The following is a 20,482-nucleotide window of genomic DNA, read 5'->3' on the forward strand; positions in this document are numbered from 1 at the left end:
GTGGAATTCCCAAGCACATGGCACTGGCAACAGCATCCATTTCTAGAGCTAACCTATGGCAAATTAAATCTTTCTCTAAATTTTATTGGGTGATTGCAGTCATTGGAAGGGAGGCTTTACTGAAATATTCAACTTATTTTCCTCTCTGGCCATCACTTGACCAATATAATAATAGAGACAACAGAAAAGTGTCTCAGTCATTTATATAAAGTACTAGACATCTTTAAGTGTGGCTAAAATACACTGAAATTTCAAGATGTGACAAATTCTATGTTATTTGATCTGCAGATTATTACAGACTTGTATGCCTGACTGCTGTTTTCACAGTAGTATAATAGGAAGCCATGAAGGAAATATGTTTTGAAAATGTGCAGCTGAAAATTATTTCATAAGCATAACAGATTATGCGCTTCTAAAATCTCAGTTGTTTCTTCTTGATCTTGCCTGTCCCATTATTCCTTCTTTTATGTTTCTTTAAAATAAACCAGAACAGTGGCACAAAATTAATTCAAACATTCAAAGTAGAATATATGTCCTGCTCTATTATTATCATATGTGTCCTGTCCCCTTGGGGAAGAGGATGTGCTCATAGCTGTAGTGTGAACTTACACCCAGCCAGGCACTTCCTACTGATTCTCCCATAAGCTGAGTTAGCGTGCACTTGTCATGAGCTTCATCTACCAGCACCTGGATGTTAACTCTGGAGATGACTATCTCAGAGATAGTGTGTGGACCCCCTTTCTGGTCATCTTTCTGCAGAGTGAAGTCTACCATCTGTTGTACATGTCAGGTGTCCTGGAGGCACTTACACCTCTCAGACCTTTCAGGTGTGTCGTGGTTTAACCCCAGCCAGCAACTAAGCACCACGCAGCCGCTCACTTACTCCCCCCCCATCCAGTGGGATGGGGGAGAAAATCAGGAAAAGAAGTAAAACTCCTGGGTTAAGATAAGAATGATTTAATAAAACAGAAAAGAAGAAACTAATAATGATAATGATAGCACTAATAAAATGACAACAGTAGTAATAAAAGGATTGGAATGTACAAATGATGCGCAGGGCAATTGCTCACCACCCGCCGACTGACACCCAGCCAGTCCCCGAGTGGCGAATCCCTGCCCCCCACTTCCCAGTTCCTAAACCAGATGGGATGTCCCATGGTATGGAATACACTGTTGGCCAGTTTGGGTCAGGTGCCCTGGCTGGGCGTGAGAAGCTGAAAAATCCTTGACTCTAGTCTAAACACTACTGAGCAACAACTGAAAACATCAGTGTTATCAACATTCTTCTCATACTGAACTCAAAACACAGCACTGGACCAGCTACTAGGAAGACAGTTAACTCTATTCCAGCTGAAACCAGGACAAGGTGTCAGGCTGGCCAGACAGAAATGGATAGTTGGAAGGATCTATGTTCCTAATGATCAGCGACTATGATTTTAACATAAATTTATCCTGAACTAGGTGGGGACTACTTACCCATAGTTTAGGCTATTTTGTTTAAGTAATATAGCACAGTGGTTTTCAAACTCTGGCACATAGTCATGCAGCAGTCCACACTGCTTCTTTTGGCTAGGGAACTGCAAGAGCTGTCTGCTGCTGGTGCAGGCTATGAACCTCAGCGCAGGGCACAGTCCTGCAGGGTTTGACACTATGGGCAGAGCCATGTGAAAGTAATAAGGTCCTTCAAGAGTCCCAGTTGAGGCAAGGTGGTGAATCAGTTCCAGGGCCCATGCAGGGAGCCTGGTCAGGACCAAAAAGAGACAGGAGCAGAGACAGAACTGGAGATGTGACTACAGCATGGGTCCAAAGTCCATCCAGGAGGTAGGGCCAGAGGCAGGGCTGCAGACAGGCACACCTGCGACATAGAGAAAGTTGGTGATGGTTCTGTTCAAGGATGGTTTAAGGACCATCCACATGGTGCTCTGCTACTGTAGCATACAGAAATTACAGGACTGAGATGCAATGACCATGTGTCTCAAATGGAGTGATGCATTTCACTCACAAGAGAGAAGCAACAATATATTTTATTGGTATAAGACAATGAGTTGACAAAGTTCAATAGTAAATGTGACAGCCGTTTAACAAGATTCGATGGCAAGGTACTCTTGATTATTTACTGCATAGAGGACAGGGTCAGACAAAACTGTCAGGGAGACCCTCCCATTGAGTTATGAGATTCAGAAAGGACCCCTTGCATTCTAAACTCCTTCTCAGAGGGGAGTTTAGGTGCAGCTGGATCCAGACCTGGTCCCAGACTTTGTCAATGGTTTACATCTAAAAGATTGTATATGCACAATCAATCCTTTACATCACTTAGCTAAGTTTTCAAAGTTTCAGCGCACTTATTCCCAATTCACTTACTGAGTATCTGACTCAATAAGGATTCTCTCAGCCTTGAGGTGTAAACTTGAGAGGCATCCCTGATCAAGGGGAGATCCTGGAGTGCAGCCCGCTGCTGTGCAGGAGAGTTCAGCTGGACCTGGGCTGTCCACTCTTTATGGAGTAAGATGATTGACATATATTTGCATACCAGCCATATTTCTTTTGGCACATACTCAACTAGCCATCAGGTGTTGACAAAGATTTATGGCCCCTAGCTATTGTGTTGTTATCTGTCTCCGCAGAGTCCAACTTAAGCCAGATGCAGCCATCACGGCCACCACTGGTAGCTATTGCTTAAGCAGAAAGGCGGTGGCGGGGGTGGGGGGAACAACACATTGCCACACCATGGTAAAGAAACTGTGCAACTGTCCCATCATTTAGGGAAGCATTACTTAATTCCCTAACGCTGAGGAGAATCTCTGCATCAAAATGTAATCATAAGGACTGCACTTTGCAGACAGGATTTACGATTACCTGTATGAAGAAATGTCAAAATGACCATATCCTGGGAATACCGAAAATCCTGTTAATTTATAAACTAGTAGAGGTGGTGAGAGATTTTTAAATGTCTTGTGAAAACCTGCAGACATCTTGCTTGCTCATTTCACTGCTTAGATGAGTTATATACCATTACATTTAATAACAACAAAATAAATCAAATGAGCTTTTAAAGAATTTGTTTAGGACATGTACCTAAATGACTGCTGAAAGCAGAAAAAAACCCTAAGAAATAGGCAAGCCTCCAGTAAACTTTATGCACACTTCAGTTGTATCTAAATAGATCTAAAAGATTTATAAGTTTTACTTGCATATTTGCTTGAGAAATGACACAAAGACCTTCCTGATTTGCAAAAACCTTCTTCCTGCTTGTTGTTAATTAGTTATGTAGCACCAAAGATGATTGATTAGTTCACAACTGCCTACCATGTTGGCAAATACTATATATAAAACCTGGTTATATTCTCATAATATGGCTGAACATAGCTTCCTTTCAAATTTAAAGCTTCTGACAAATCTGCATATTTAAACCATTTAGCCTGAGTAAGTATACTAGTCTATCAGGTAAAGAAGATATATTAAGCTTATTTTTCTTTTGAACTTGCCCATCAAAGAGACTTGCACACCCTTTAATCCGTGTTGAGGAATTGTATAGTATTTGCCTGTATAAATCAGCAACAGGGTACAGAGCTGTCTTATTTTCATACTCCCAAAAGATGAAAATTACTGAGCTGTGTATGTGAAATCTCTGCTGTGGATATTAAAGAAGCATTGAAATGAGAGGGAGGTAAATTCTGTTACAAAATTATTTTTTTCTACTGTAAAGTGAAGACAAAAGGGAATAAAATAGAGGAGACCTACACATTTTTTCCTGTTATAGCAGCAGAAGTGGCAGGTGATCTTTGAGGAAATTTGCAGGCACGTGTTAGTAAACAAACTTTACATTCTAGTAAAAAAAAAATCATCGCTGCAGCTGTCGATACATGAAAGAAGTGTCAAAGAATTTTGTCATTAATTTTTGTGCTACGTAATAAGATTATTCCCTCTAAGCTCAGAAGTTCATCGCACCCTTTGGTTGCTTGCACTGAAATAGCAATAACACAGAAATCACCTTTAACCTTTTCATATGTGTGTGCTGTGGACATGTGTACATATTTATACCTCAATCTAACAGGAGAGTATTACTGCCTGTACTGAGGCAGTTGTTCACACTGAGGCCACACAGGCATTTCAAGCTTAAAAGGGATTACAAATATTTAAGGAGATTTTATAACTGGGGCAAGGGCCAGAACAAAAAGGCTTATCTTTTCCATCTGAGTCACAGGGTTGCAGTGCAACTTGCTTTTATTTGGTCTTCTCTTGGCTCCATACCGTTGAGGTTTTGGCCTCAAGGTGGTTTTGCCACCACAGGTGGGAGAGAGGATGTGGTTGAATGATTAGAAATATATAGAGGACATGGTAGGCTTGAGTTTCATTGGATTGAGAAGGGTATTGAACTTGTCTGCCACTTCTGTGGGGTAGCTCCAACTACTAATCTATGATGCAAAGGATCGGAGGCAATTTCTCTTTCTCATGGTGTTTCTGGATGGTCTGCTGTGTCTGCTGTCTTCAGTACTGAAGACATGTTGTCCTCCTAGCTGCGTAGACAGAGACCCAGGATGATGAAATTTAAGGTGTCTGGGCTGCAGTGAAGGTGCCAGTTAGTTCAGCAGCTGCAAGTCCTGAGCAGCACTGCCCCTGCTCAGTTCTCTTGCACTTCCTCACCAAAAGTCCAAGTCCCATTTTAGGTGTGCAGGTAGATTTTATTAGAATCTACATAACTTATTTCCATGGTACAACTGCCAGGACAGAGCTCTAAGACAATTTGATTGTTAGAAATGTTAGTTCTATTTAGTTAGAAAAATGATTTGTCTGCTGTGAGTTTGGTTTTATTCCATCAGCTGTAAAGGATGTATTTTATTCATAATATGTCCACGAAAGAAAATACCTCTTCACAAGCCATCCTCCTCTCCTACATTTTAATGGAATGATAGTTAGGACAACCAAATTCTCATTATGTCTTCTCTTGTTCTTGTGATGAAATTTATATGACTGTAGATTCCATCACTGATGATGTAATAATGGGGTCTTCATTCCTAAATCACACTTGCTATCTGCAATAGAAATAATTCTGTGGTTATAATATTCCAGTCACATACACCTAGTAGAAAATAGAGAGTGGAGGAAAACTAAAAATAGCCTTTGGCAAAGCTTGAACAGATTTGTATGTTACTATTCAAATCATGACTATGTAAAATATTCACAGATGGGAATGAACACTAATATGCGGCAAGAAATGTTTGTCCTTTTGTTACAGGATAACACTTGTACAGCCAAGTAATCAAATGAACATCACAGATGTGGGATTTGTCAGGGCAGAGTAATAATCAGAACCAGATCTTACGAAGTAATGGTGAGCCCATTGGCCCAGAACATAAACAGATAGAATAATGGGTCCAGCTTTCATGTTTGCTGATTTAGATATAAATGCTCTGGTGAATAAAATATGAACACTTTATGGACATGGAAGCAACAAAAGACAAGCTAGCTTTTAGGCATTCAATTTTATTCCCTTCAAAAAAAAATCCCAAACCAAATCACTCAAATAAGTAAGTGAAACCATCCAGCCTGGCTAAAGGTCATTAAAAAATTCAGCACCTTAACCTTGACTGTATCCAGGTTGGTCTAAACCACATAGTCTCTTACTACTGAACTCCTAAAACTGTAACCAGAGAGTGGACGGTGTTCTTTCATAAAGATAAACCATAAAAGACACATTTATGTCTAATTAAGACATACTAAAAGCAGAGCCAAATGCTACTTGTTTTCAGGTCACTAAGGATTTAATCATATAAGTTTGTGAACTGGACAAGATTTAAGATGAAATATTGTCATTGTGAGAATGTACTGGCCTGTTCAACGTTGACTTAACATGCAACATTTCTAACATTCCCTTCAGTTAGGAGAGTAAGCAAGCAGAGTAATCACAGAAAAGAAGTCCCAAGTCACTGCTTTGTTGAAATCCAGTTAGAAGTAAATATGGAGTAATAAGTCGTGTCACTCAGCATTCATGAAGCAATCAATTTATTACATGAAGGTTCTTTGTTGCTCTTACAAACTATATTTATTGTTATTCAATTAGCACATAAGAAAAAGAAAATTGTAGTTATAATTGCAAATCTGTATTTCCAGCCACAAAATTTGAAAGTTTGCACACAACTCATTTTGGTATATACTGGGAAGTCTAAAAAAATATCTTTCTCAGATTTTTGAATCATTGCAAGTCTCAAAAGATTTACTGAGGTCTAGTCCTTGTCTCCTAAAAGGACATTTCCTATGAATTATATTTTTTCATCTCTGTCTTTCTGTTGTGAGAGATGAATGTTTTCATTTGTAAAATAACTTTTTAAGGAGATTTACACAGCTACACTAGCAATTTAAGATTCTTCTAGTACATAAATCTGTCATTATTGTCTTTTATAAACAGCTCTTAACTTGGTTAAAATAAATTTGGACATTAGTTCTGATATTTCATCTTTTTCCAGCACATTATTATATTTTTGGCAGGGAAGAGAAATGATATTGGCATATGTTGGTGACATTATACCTGACACCACAAATATATAAAAATATTGTCATTGTGTATAATGACACAACAGAATGTTGAATCATATGTTGTTACCAGTAAAGTTGCCTTTCAAAAGATAGAATCATCTCATGACATATATAGATCTTAGTAATGATAAATTTTGAAATCATTTCCAAATTTTCTTTAAAAGGCAAATGAAGGATAGGGCGTTGTTCAAAATACATAGTTAACTGAGAAAAAAAGCAAGTTATAAAATGTATATAACTGCAATCCAACGTAAGAACATAAGTCAAAACCAGATGCACTTGTTGAAATCTATTACGGCTGTAAGGTGGCCCAAGCTATTAGTAAATTTATTTGGCTTATAAATTATAATAATGATTGTTAATAAAACATACAAGCCCATCATGTTTCAGGATTCTAAGTCCATTACCACAAAAATGCAAATGAAATACAAATTGATTCGTGGAAAACTTTCAATAGTTACAAAGTGGGTTGAACAGTCATTCAGCTGCATCAGGTGAAGGTCTGTAAATAATGAGAACATGTTTGTTACAGCTTCATGTTGAAAGCAAGGCACAAATCTCTAAGTAGTTGAATGGAAAACACAAAATCAGATAAAGCAATAATCATAATTTATATGTGAAATAACTAATACAAACATGTTTAGTCAAGTGAATTGTTTATGAATATTCAAGCTTTATAAATATGTATTTTTTGTTATGAAGAACATAAGAAGAATGCAGCAAAATATTCTCTTAGCTAGAGTGGTCTTCCCTTTAAAAATTGAGTCAGTTAATTAGTCTATCAAGGAATGATTCATATGTTGCAGAACATATTAATAATCATAGAATAAGTGTTACTCCTGTCCCACTTCCAACTTAATCTTTTCTAAGCAAAGAAATGAAGACCGACATTCTTCCATATTGATGTGTGTCAAAAGGAATTAATGTGAAAGTTAAAAATAACAAAGTTATGTAATATTTCCTAATATTTTGTTTGACTAGTTTGAATCAGAGCAAAGAGCAAGAAGTAAAAGCTCTACTGCTTGAGCTATGGAGACAAGAGTTGCTAGCTGGAACTCGATATTCAGACTTTGAAATCAGTTTTAAGACTAATAGGTTGTAAAGGCATGGAACAGCTTAAAATAACAAGCTTAGAAGCATTAAGTCTTAGATTTGCTCAAGGAGTTAGATTTCCAGTTCACCCTGTATTGGAAAAATTCGCCCATAAAGTCAATGCCAAGAAATACAAAGCTATTATAAATTGTAGACCAATTTCTTAGGAGGCTTGGATAAATTTTATTGTTATTTTTCATGTATTTTGTCTGCTAATGGGATTCCTCCAAGTCAGTTAAAATAAAAAGAATATATCTGAAAGAATGATGATTGGTATATTACTTCATGTAGTGTGTTATTTTTTTTATAATAATTTAATATTTTTAATATGTAGTAATGAAACTTACGCCTTTGGCAATGTTTGTGATTTCCATTTATAGTCTTTAACTTAACATAATTCCAGATGTGATTCATTTGACGGAAATAAAGATGGTAGATAATACTGAAAAAAAGGTGTGGATAATACTTAAAATACCTATACAGAAGAGTATGCCATACCATTACTTTTCCTTATGCTAAGTGGCTTTTTAATACTACTGACAAGTCTTGCTGAAAATATTACTGTTGCTCCCACTTTAAGCGGGGAATTAGGACTGGGGAATTAGGACAGAACAATCTGTTGAAATGGCATCTTAAACAAACAAAGAAATGCCTAGATTTAGAGCAGCTTTTCTTTAAAAAAAAAAAAAAAAACAAAACAAAAAACCAAAACAAAACAAACCACAAGATTTACTGTGGATTTTAGCATTGAAAGGAGTGAAGTAGCGTTCTGCTTACTTTTCTTTTTCTCTGTATTATTATATATACAGACAATTTTTAACAAAGTTGTAGGCCAATGACACTCATTATAAGAAGCAGTTTAATCCAGATATATGTTTTTACAGAAGTTCGTGAAGTGAATTGTGTTGCTCTACCTTTATTTCCCCTCCTGTTTCCCCTCCCCGCTCTTGGGGATAAAATATAACAAAAAACCCCCATGTTTAGAATCTGAGGAAATATCTAGTGGATCAAATCAAAGATTCTAGTTCGGGACATGCTTTTAGCAGCAGCCATTCCTGTTCTCAGAGAAAGAAGAGAATCAAATGGGAAAAAAACCCCATTGTGATCTTTGCCCATCATAGATGGTTAAAGGGCTTCCTGAGTTGATGATTGCATCTGGATCATATTTAACAGCTACTGAGGAATGTGCTTTCCATGAATGTACCTATTCTTGTCTTAAACACATTTATACCATTCACTTCCATCAGTTTAAGCAACGGCTGGTGTGGTGGGTTGACCCTGGCTGGATGCCAGGTGCCCACCAAAGAAGATCTGTCACTCCCCTCCTCAGCTGGACAGGAGAGAGAAAAAATAACCAAAGGCTCGTGGGTTAAGATAAGGACAGTTTAATGAAGCAAAAGCAAAGGTCACATGCGAAAGCAGAGGAAAACAAGATTTTACTCTCTACTTCCCATCAGCAGGTGATATCTGGCCACTTACTGGGAAGCAGGGCTTCAGTATGCATAGCAGTTGCTCTGGAAGACAAATGTAAAAAACAAATGCCCCCCTTCCATCTCCCTTTACTTAGCTTTTGTATCTGAGCTGACGTCATATGGTGTGGAATATCTGTTTGGTTAGTTTAGGTCAGCTGTCCTGGCTACGTCCCCTCCCAAGATCTTGCCCTGCCCCAGCCTGCCATTGAGGGGGGCAAAAATGTTGGAGAGACAGCCGCCATGCTGTGCCAGCACTGCTCATCAGCAGCCAAAACACTGGTGTGTTATCAACACCTTTCTAGCTACCGATGCACAGCACTACGAGGGCTGCTATGGGGACAATTAACTCCATCTCAGCCAGACCCAATACAGCTGGATACGTGGGGAAGGTGATTAGACAACAGACAGGACTATTTCAGCTGTATTTGCTCTGAAATCATTAAATGCTTGCAATCTCAGATGATATAGTTCCACCTGAGACCTGATATGAACAATATTTTTATAGCTGAAAATAGTAAAAATCTAAGTTTCCAAGATATGATAAGGAATATTACGACCCCCTTCCCCCAGAAATGAAATGGACATTTTTCCCTCAAAATGCATTGTTATTCATAAATGTTTATTTAAATCTCCCAATTTGCTTCCAAGTTTTTGGAGAAGTGAGAGAGTCTGAATCAAATATGGCTTTAAAATTAAATTTCTTAATTTTGGTATTTTTTAATCGTGAAACAAAACTTGAAAGAATGTGAACTAATGCAAGATTTAACAACCAGAGTTAGTAAACAAGACAAGGTTTATTTTCTGATTAATGTAAATGGAAAATATTGAGAATATATATCTTTAAAAGCTTATATTATAGTTTTAGTTCAGTAAATCCATAATAGCAGTTTCATAATGAAAGCATTCATTTATTGTAGGTTTTTTGTTTGCTTAGTTTATTCATTTTGTTGGTTTGTTGTTTTTTTGTAGCTTCGGAGAGATGTAGGAAAAGACCTTTAAAAGTCAGTGAATAAACTGTTAGACAATATTGACAGCTCAGTTAGATCAGAAGTAGCAAACATTCCACATAATGAGTCCAAATGAAATCTTGTGTCTTTTCTGGTCTCATTTGGGAATTTGAGCCCCTGATATGCCTACTTAACACTTGAAGCAGTTTGTTAAAAAAAATAAATCAAAGAGCCAATCACATGTATTTGATCTCCTGCTTTAATCCATCCATCTTGCTCATTTTGCTTTTAACAGTGATCTTGAAAAGTAGAATTGGTTTTAGGTTTTTAGAGCATAGTCTATAATCCACTTAAAAATTCCAACCACAGAAAACTTCCCTTGGAAACCCTATTTTTTATGGTCAGACACTAACTACTGTTAAAATTTGTGGATTATTATTGGAGGGGATGACAAAACAGAATAATTACAGTTAATAGTTTCTCTTGCTGAATAAACTGATGTACATACTGGATATTCAAAACAGTATTAAGAAGCCCTCTCCACTAAAGGTCTTGTGGAAGATAAGTGGATATTGAAAGACATTATGTGTGAAAATAGCAGTAGGCAGTATAAAAGTGATATATTTGTGCTGTTCAGTGCTGTTGCTCCCCAAGCATTTTAGAATTGGAATGTAGAATTCTCCACCTCTGTCTTGAAGAAAGAGTGGCAAATATGTAGTACTGTCTGATTATAGTACATTAATTCTTATAATGGGAAACCAGTGAGTTTACTATTTGGGATTGGAGGTTAAGCAGAAAATATAAAGAATGTTTAAGGGAACAGTTACAGAAGTGTAAGGTTTCATTGATACTATCCCATAGCAAAAAGAAGGAATTTAGTTGTTTTATTTTATTGTTTATAAAATAAAGAAAAAAAAAAACCAACTCTGCAGATTGGGATCTTTAGTTCAGATGTATTTCTCAGTTTATCTACTCTGCTTCCATTGTAGTATTCTAGATCACAAGAAGAGAGGTCTGAGGTGTAATAATCTCTCATCTTCAACTAGATATGCAGGAAAGCTTAAAGGAAAATAAAATCACACTGTCTTTACTTATGATTCTTTAAAAGTATGTAATAATGACATATTTAAACTATATCCCAAAATTTAGTGGGCCATGCTACACTGAGGCAAGGAAACAGGCTTATAAGAGACCCAAATACCCAAACCTTTCTTATTTGAGGAAGACAACAAAGATTATCAAAAGCCTTTTTTTTTTTTTTTTTTAATTTGGTCTTAGTCTTGCAAGGTGCTTTTTAGTAACACTTTGTTGTATTTAACTGCAGACTGTGAAGCTGTATCCTGCTCTTGAAAAGTGTTAAGTAACTCTCATTTCTCTTTGAAGGCAACATTTAATCCTTTCACCATAGAGGATACAGGTTAAAGATTTACAGTCAGTCTTTGAATGTAAGAATATGTTGTGAGACATTCAACAACTTTCAGGTCCTGACTCTTAGATGCGGAAGTGTCTGAAGTGGTTTTCTTCACTATTAGCATTGTAACATGACTGTGGCTGTTGGAGAATATCTTAACTATATGTATCAGTTGTACTGCCTGGAAAACCTAATGTTTTTCTCTGTCCATGAAAAATAAGCAATGTAATATGATTGCATTTTAGGACTGAGAATAAGGCCACATAAAGAGATAAAAAGGCTGTGTAAGTCTAGAACCAAGAAACCCCTCAAAATGTAGCTCCAGAATAATTAAGTTCTCTTTAGATGGTGGCATGTATTTACATAACATAATAAAGAAATGCCAATACTTTTCCCCCGCACCCCCCCCCCCGAATAGCAAATTACTGCAAGCTGGAACAGGGATAATATTTTGGTTTGGTGGTATTGTTGCACGTTCTTGCCTTTTAATGTATATAGCCTAATTAATTATAAGTCTGTAATATAAAAACAGATTGGAATGTTGAGAATTATACTGTGTTTGTTCAGGAATTCATACAGCAGCAGTTTAGCACAAAGATGTTTACAGGTTTATTTTAAAAGGTGTCAAAAAGCAAATAACAAGAAAAGGGGAAAAATTACTAGACCCACTGCTACATCATTTCATGAGATCTTAAAATGAAGGATTTGCTTACTCTCATTTACAATATTAGTTCAAGTCATTTCCTATGTTTTCTGCTTTGAGGCGTCAGTTGATCAGTCTGGCAATTACTCTACACCTGCATGAAAGCACAGGTCAGAACAAAATAGCTTGGATAACTTGCTATAAATTTGGCTTTTGAATCAATAATGTAGCACCCAGAATAGTAACCTCTTTGGAAGTGCTGCTTCTAGAAATGAAGGTAAAGTGAAAAATTACTTATTTACTGCTTCTCTACAATCCATGCAGCCCTCTACTTAATTTGAAAATGACAATACTTAAACATGATACGATGTGAGTTGTTTTTAATACTTTCTAGCAGAATCTTTCTACTTTGATTTTACCTTAAGACATGGACAACGAAGGATAAGTTTTGAATAATTTGATATTTAAAAATCAAAGACAATTAAATTTTCAAGTTTGAAACCAAAAGGTTAATTTTTCTCATGTAAGTCTTTAAAAAGCAAGGTTATTTAAACTATACAACATTAACACCAACATATTTTAACAGATTAATCACAGAATCATAGGATCATAGAATAGTTTGGGTTGGAAGGGACCTTAAAGACCATCTAGTTCCAACCCCCCTGCCATGGGCAGGGACACCTTCCACTACACCAGGTTGCTCAAAGTCCCGTCCAGCCTGGCCTCGAACACTGCCAAGGATGGGGCATCCACAGCCTCTCTGGGCAACCTGTTCCAGTGTCTCACCGTCCTCACAGTGCAGAACTTCTGTCTTACATCTCATCTAAATCTACCCTCTTTCAGTTTAAAGCCATTACCCCTTGTCCTATCACTACACGTCCTTGTAAAACATCCCTCTCCAGCTTTCCTGTAGGCCCCATTAGGTACCGGAAGGCTGCTATAAGGTGTCCCTGGAGCCTTCCCTTCTCCAGGCTGAACAACCCCAACTCCCTCAGCCTGTCCTCATAGGACAGGTGCTCCAGCCCCCTGATCATCTTCGTGGCCCTCCTCTGGACTCACTCCAATAGGTCCGTGTCCTTCTTCTGTTGGGGACCCCAGAGCTGGACGCAATACTGCAGGTGGGGTCTCACGAGAGCGGAGTAGAGGGGGAGAATGACCTCCCTCGACCTGCTGGTCATGATGCTTTTGATGCAGCCCAGGATACGGTTGGCTTTCTGGGCTGCAGACATACCTTACTGGGTCATGTTGAGTTTCTCATCAGCCAAGACCCCCAAGTCCTTCTCCTCAGGGCTGCTCTCAATCCATTCTCTGCCCAGCCTGTATTTGTGCTTGGGATTGCCCCAACCCTTGTGCAGGACCTTGCACTTGGCCTTGTTGAACTTCATGAGGTACGCACAGCCCCACCTCTCAAGCCTGTCAACGTCCCTCTGGATGGCTTCCCTTCCGTCCAGCGTGTCGACCACACAGCACAGCTTGGTGTTGTTAGCAAACTTGCTGTGGGTGCACTCAATCCCACGGTCCATGTTGCTGACAAAGATGTTAAACAGCACCGGTCCCAATACCGACCCCTGAGGAACACTACTCGTCACTGGTCTCCACTTGGAGATCAAGCCATTGACGGCAACTCTTTGAGTGCGACCATCCAGCCATTTCCTTATCCACCGAGTGGTCCATCCACCAAATCCTTGTCTCTCCAATTTAGAGACAAAGATGTAGTGCGGGACACTGTCAAATGCTTTGCATAACTCCAGTAGATGACGTCAGTTGCTCTTCCCTTATCCACCAACGCTGTAACCCCATCGTAAAAGGCCACCATATATGTCAGGCATGATTTGCCCTCAGTGAAGCCATGTTGGCTGTCACCAATCACCTCCTTATTTTCCATGTGCCTTAGCGTAGTTTCCAGGAGGATCTGCTCCACGATCTTGCTGGGCACAGAGGTCAGACTGACTGGCCCGTGGTTCCTCAAGTCGCCCTTTTTTCCCTTTTTAAAAATGGGGGTTATGTTTGTTTCCCCTTTTCCAGTCAGTGGGATCTTCCCCAGACTGCCACAACTTCTCAAATGTGATGGAGAGTGTCTTAGCCACTTCATCCACCAGTTCCCTCAGGACCCACAGATGCATCTCATCAGGTCCCACGGACTTGTGCACCTTCAGGTTCCTTAGATGGTCTCAGGCAGGATCTTCTCCTACAGTGGGTGGTTCTTCATTCTCCTAGTCCCTGCCTTTGCCTTCTGCATCTTTGGCGGTGTGGCTGGAGGACTTGCTGGTAAAGACTGAGGCAAAAAAGTCATTGACTACTTCAGCCTTCTCCATGTCCTGGGTAACCAGGTCTCCTGTTTCCTTCTGGAGAGGGCCCATATTTTTCCTAGTCCTTCTTTTATCACTGATGTACCTATAGACGCTTTTCTTGTTGCCCTTAACATCCTTGGACAGATTTAATTCTGTCAGGGCTTTAGCTTTCCTCACCTGTTCACTAGCTGCTCAGCCAATTTCTCTGTAGTCCTCTCAGGCTAGCTGTCTTTGCTTCCACCCTCTGTAAGCTTCCTTTTTCTGTTTGAGTTTCACCAGAAGCTCCTTTTTCATCCATGCAGACCTTCTGGCGGTTTTACCTGACCTTTTCTTTGTCGGGATGCATCACTCCTGAGCTTGTAGGAGATGATCCTTGAATATTAACCAGCTTGCTTGGGTCCTTCTTCCTTCAAGGTCTGTATCCCATGGTACTCCACCAAACAGATCCCTGAAGATGTCAAAATCTGCTCCCCTGAAGTCCAGGGTAGCCATCTTGCTGTGCACCCTCCTCACTGCCCTAAGGATCTTGATCTCCACCATTTGATGGTCACTACAGTCAAGGCTGCCCTTGAGCTTCACGTTCCTTACCAGCCCCTCCTTGTTGGTGAGAACAAGGTCCAGCATAGCACCTCTCCTTGTTGGCTCCTTTAACACTTGGAGAAGGAAGTTATCATCAACACATTCCCAGAACCTCCTGGATTGCTTATGCCCTGATGTGCTGTCCCTCCAACAGCTGTCGGGTTGGTTGAAGTCCCCCATGAGGACCAGGGCTTGTGAATGTGAGGCTGCTTCTGTCTGTCTGTAGAGGGCCTCATCCGCTCAGTCTTCCTGGTTGGGTGGCCTCTAGCAGACCCCCACTATAACATGCTATAGGACTCCTTCATGCACAAAGAGCTAGAGTTCTTGAGTCCAGTCTATTATTAGGCACTTATTCATTATCAGGTAATTCAGTGTGCTACGGAACTAAATCATCTAATATGTTTGTGCAAAAGCCTAAGCACACAAATTAGGTTTTTTAATCTTATTCTTTTCCATGGCTTTCGAAAGGGAAGAGTTTGCCCCTGTCCTATGTTTGATACTGATTGCATGTTACTTCTGTATATAGTGCCTGCAGATAAATGTCAATATTCAGTGATATCTGGTAGAGACATGCAATAAAACAAAATAATTTTTAAAAAGCCCTTATAAAAATACCTGTTTCATTAGTTGGAGGCGGGGGGGGCGGGGGAAGCATGTGTATATGTTACGGAAAGCAAACTGTCAGGATATGGTACTCTGTTACAAACTCTTTAGATATCTCTAAGCATTTTGAGAGTCAACAGCTCCAAGATGCAAGATGTATATCCATGTAATCCACATATCAGCACATAACAGCAACATTATTGTAAAAAAAAGGAATAAACAAGACTCAGGAGCCTGTTTAAAATTACAAAGCAGCAACTTGAGCATAACTATGGCCTAAATAGTGCTTTACTTTCCTCTACACACAGTAGAGAATGTGAAATAATGAAATAAGAGGTATGGTACTGAACGTAAAAACTGAGCCATGACTTACTTGCAAAAGTAATTTATAACACAATTACAGTAAGCACAAATCTATGTATCATGAAAGATAACCAGAAGAACAACAACATTAAAATGAGCCTTAGATGCCAATTTATTTTTGGTTTGTAGTTAAAGTTTATGAAATAGACTTTCAGGCTTTCTTGGGTAAATTATAGAGAAATGCTATTAAGCCACTGAAATTTTTTAAGGGTCAGTGAATAGACTGAAATTCAGATGTGAGTTCACATTTACATTCAAAGTTTGAACATTCAGGCACCCAGGTACCTCATCTTCCCACATTGAAATATTACTCGATTTTCCTCCTTTGAACTGAGCTCAAAAGTATTTGTTACAACCTTGCTGCTTGCAAATCTATTTGATGATTTAAGTGGCCCTACACACTTTCCAACATGTGATGGAAGGTGAGGACATGAAGACTTTTACTAAGTGAAAGTTTTGCAACAGAATTTGTTGTACAGCAGAAAAGGTGAAAGAGGCATTGCACATGAGAGGATGCAATGAGAATTTGGATGCAAAAAGTCCCATTTGTATAAAAAAAGCCTGGCTTTCAAAACTATTAACAGATGGTAGGTAAAGATCTAAATCTGCTCCTGTTCAGAGGAAAGTTAGGTAGGAACATTTTTCCAGAAGGCTATCCTGAAAATACCTGGCTTTGACTTGAAGTGGTATATGCTAAAAGTAACTAAGCTCTAAGGCTTAATTTATGGAGATGACATGCCTTGTAAAAGGTCAGCAACAGTGTAAAGTACCTCTGCGTGGCCATCTAAGGCAAGAAGTCCCCAGCTGAGGACACTTGCTAGTTATGAGGTTGTCCTCTGAGGACTTCCAAACCAACCCATTCATTGGGGGAAGGAGAGAAAAGGTGTACAATACATGCCCAACCACAGATGGCAGGGGCATATGGTCCTAAGAGGAGAAAGTTACCATCTTACAGGAACTCTAGACAGCATGACACACCCTACATTGGCACTCACATCTGTGAAAGCTACCCCAGCATCACCTCCAGCTGCCAGTGATGCAAAGAGTACAAATGCATGTTAAAACATTAGCCCATCCACCACAAGGTTGAAATTTTGCACTTCCCTTTTAAAGAAAGGATACCAGATTCTATCTGAGCACCTGGAGGCCATTCAGCAGTAGGAGTTTGTCCACACTGATCCTCCTTCCAGTGCCATTCACCGATGCCAATGACCAGAGCATCTGCATTAACACAATCCGTCAGGCAAGCAGGAAAAATGCAAAGCTGGGAATTAATTTATCTTGGTTGTCTTTTCTTTTTTCCTTCATTCTTTCCTTTTTCAAGGAAAGACATTTCTTTCCTTTTTCACTCCTGTATTGTCTAATCATTTTCAGCACATCATTTGCATATCCAAATCCTAAACAAATGTACATGAAGCTATACTTTAACTTGAAAATCCAATCTGAATATTAAGATTTTTCTTAATAATAAGACATTATGGAAATCTTACAGAAAAACTGTTTGTTCTAGTGAGTCTCAAACCACTGTAATTCTGCTACATTAAGATAAATATCCATCTAAATGTCACCTCTGAATAGTTTGAAATTATCACCATTCATCATTTTTTGTACACTTACAGCAATTTCAAGTAAGTATTTTCATAGCAAACAATTTCTTGTATAATTACCACACACACACACGTTTCTATTTAAAACAAAGCTTGCTGGTAAGTTCTGGAATGCTTTAAAAAATTCCTTTGCTTGTCATCTTCAATAAAATACTTTACTTAAAGAACAATTGTTTATAATCTTTATCTCTTTGCATTTTAATTCTTCCACTGCTTGTAACCAGGTCATGAATTTAAATTATAATGAACAAATAACAGTGAATTCACTGATTCATATGTTCTGTGCTTGTTTTCATACAACAGACAACAGTAAGGCTAAATTTGATTGTTAAACAACAACATTATTTTCTATTGCATTCAAAGTACAAGGGAAGAGAAAGATCACAGGGCCTTCTGAGATTAGTTTTGTCCCTTGGCTCATGCACAGCTTTAGCTGTGATTGATGAAAGACTGAATATGTAGTGTTTTTTCTTCCTCTAGAAAAATAACTGTTAATTCTTTGAATCATGTATTTGTTCACCAGTCATAACACATTATTACACTTATCATACACAGGTCCCTCAGGCAGTACACAGCAGTCATATTGCATGAGTAAAGATGCCCTTGCATGCTGTGCAATGCATTGCAGACCACATCTATGTTATAAAATTTATGTACCATCACAAAAAATTTCAAAGGGAGAGAGTCAAGAAAGAAACCAGGAGATCTACATTTGCATACAGTTACTAGTGTGACTCATTTTATCAGCAAATAAACAGGAAGAAAAGTACAAACTCTGGGTGTTCATCAATAGTACAGCCAAAGCTTGACTCAGTTTCAATGTATTTGCACAAAGCCCTTTTAGTTCATAAGGCAATTTGATTGGCAGAATATATTTACTTCCCAAAATATAAGTTAGCAGAGTGGAGTTTATCCTCTGTGTGGGGTGGGAGGCAGGGGGGCAGGGCGTGTGTGCACATAGCTATAGAGTCTCTTGAAAACTTATTTTTCAGAAAAATGCCTACAGAAAGGAATCTATCTGTAGGTTCTAAAAAAACAAACTTAGCATTTTATAAACCAGGTTAATCCAAATGAATGTATTTACCTTTGATTTCTTTTTTTTTCCCCCAAGATGATACTCCTTCTTGATTAACTGCATCACAAAAAGTATAAACCACTTTGCTACCACACAGCTCAACTTTCTATGCACACTTTAACTGCTTGTTTAGGTGCTTCGATGCAATCTTAGGAAATAAATATTAGATGTTCATTTTGAAACATCTTAAATTGTGGCTTTAGTGAAATATTTTAAATATATCTTTTAATATTTAATTTTCCATGTATATTTAACAACAGATTCCTTTCATCTAAGTCTAGACATCTTGGTGAAGGCACCAGTGTTGAAGTGTGGCTGCTTCTTCTTCTAGAGCCAAGAGAAAACAACAGCTTTATTCACCTGTGATCTGAATAAGAATATATTTACCTGTACTGCCTGGACACAATGGATATGAAGATAACTATATAGTTAACCTATACAGGTGAAGACAGAGTGAAGAATAACATGGTTACAACAAAGACAGATTGCACTACTTACTTCTCTAATGACTCTACAACAAAAACAGAATTTACTTTTCTGTTAAAGGGCATCCATGTTATAGACTCTGAAAATATATTAGAGAAAGTTTAAGAGTTTGTCAGAAAATTCTGCTCTGAAAATACGGTTGCATTGTATGAAACAATTTATTACAATTTTAATGTTAAAATAATATAATATTCTTAAAAATAAAAGAGGTAAAAGAGACCTTTCCATGACAGGAGACCGCAACAAAACATGCTCAGAAATGTCTAGAAATCCTTGGACCTTTCCCTTTCTTACTTTTTCAAACAGCAAAAATAGGCAAGCTAAGCATAGACCACACATTTCTTTGTCTTCAATCTCTTTCCCCACTGTTGGCAAAACTTCAAAATTTTAATGTGCAAAATATTAGAAGACCTGCCGCAATTCACAGCACACACATGCAATACATGCATTAACTTCAATGCGATCTTGATGTATTGAAAAGTAATTAGTGATGCTTGAAGATGACAAGCCCTTTAGAGCTGTGCTGCAATGAAGTCAGAAGCTACTTCTGTTCTACTGATGGGCTTTGACTGCAGAATGCACTTTTGTGTCCTCACCTGATTAACTACTGAATTTGGATGGAAAGTTCTGGCAAACAGACAAAATTAACAGATTTGCCTTGGGGCAACATGTTTTTGATCCAAATCTAGTAGTATACGATGTCTTTATACCATCCTTGCATGCTGCTTGCAGTAAAGAACTGAGAACATTTATTGGATGAGTCAAAAATCCTATATTGGTGATAACATTAATTAGCATATTTGTTCCATTTCTTCAGTGGATTTTCTACAGTGATAATTTGTAAGCAATATGTAATAGTACACGTTAATGTCTATTAGTTTATGTCTGTGTATCATGTGTCCATGAAGATTTACTATTAAAAACTAAATGCAGTTTAACATAAATATTATTTATTACTACCACATTAATATGAAAAGGAAAAATTTGAGAAAAAATAATTTATTTGAAATAGAAGTTTTGCAAAGATTTTCAAAAACATATATAGGAATGTAACAATTTTGAGTAGGATAATATACTCTTCAAAATATATATGGACCTTCAAGTTTGTAAATCAACCATTACAATTTTAGGAATATTCCTCCTTTTCTTTTTCAATGTACTGTGATAAATAATGCTAAGCTTCTTTAACCTGATACTTAGTATCTTCATATTATGAAGATTTAATGGTTTCACTTCTACTAAATTCTTATTGCTTACCTTCCATATAATCATTTTATTTCCCAGAACTGCTTTTCACCAGGAATTATTATCTGTATTATTTTTATATTATTTTAAGCATTACCACTAGTTTGTCATTAACTCTTTCCTTCATATATTAT

This window comes from Haliaeetus albicilla, chromosome Z (genome assembly GCF_947461875.1).
Source record: "Haliaeetus albicilla chromosome Z, bHalAlb1.1, whole genome shotgun sequence".
Lineage (NCBI taxonomy): Eukaryota > Metazoa > Chordata > Aves > Accipitriformes > Accipitridae > Haliaeetus > Haliaeetus albicilla.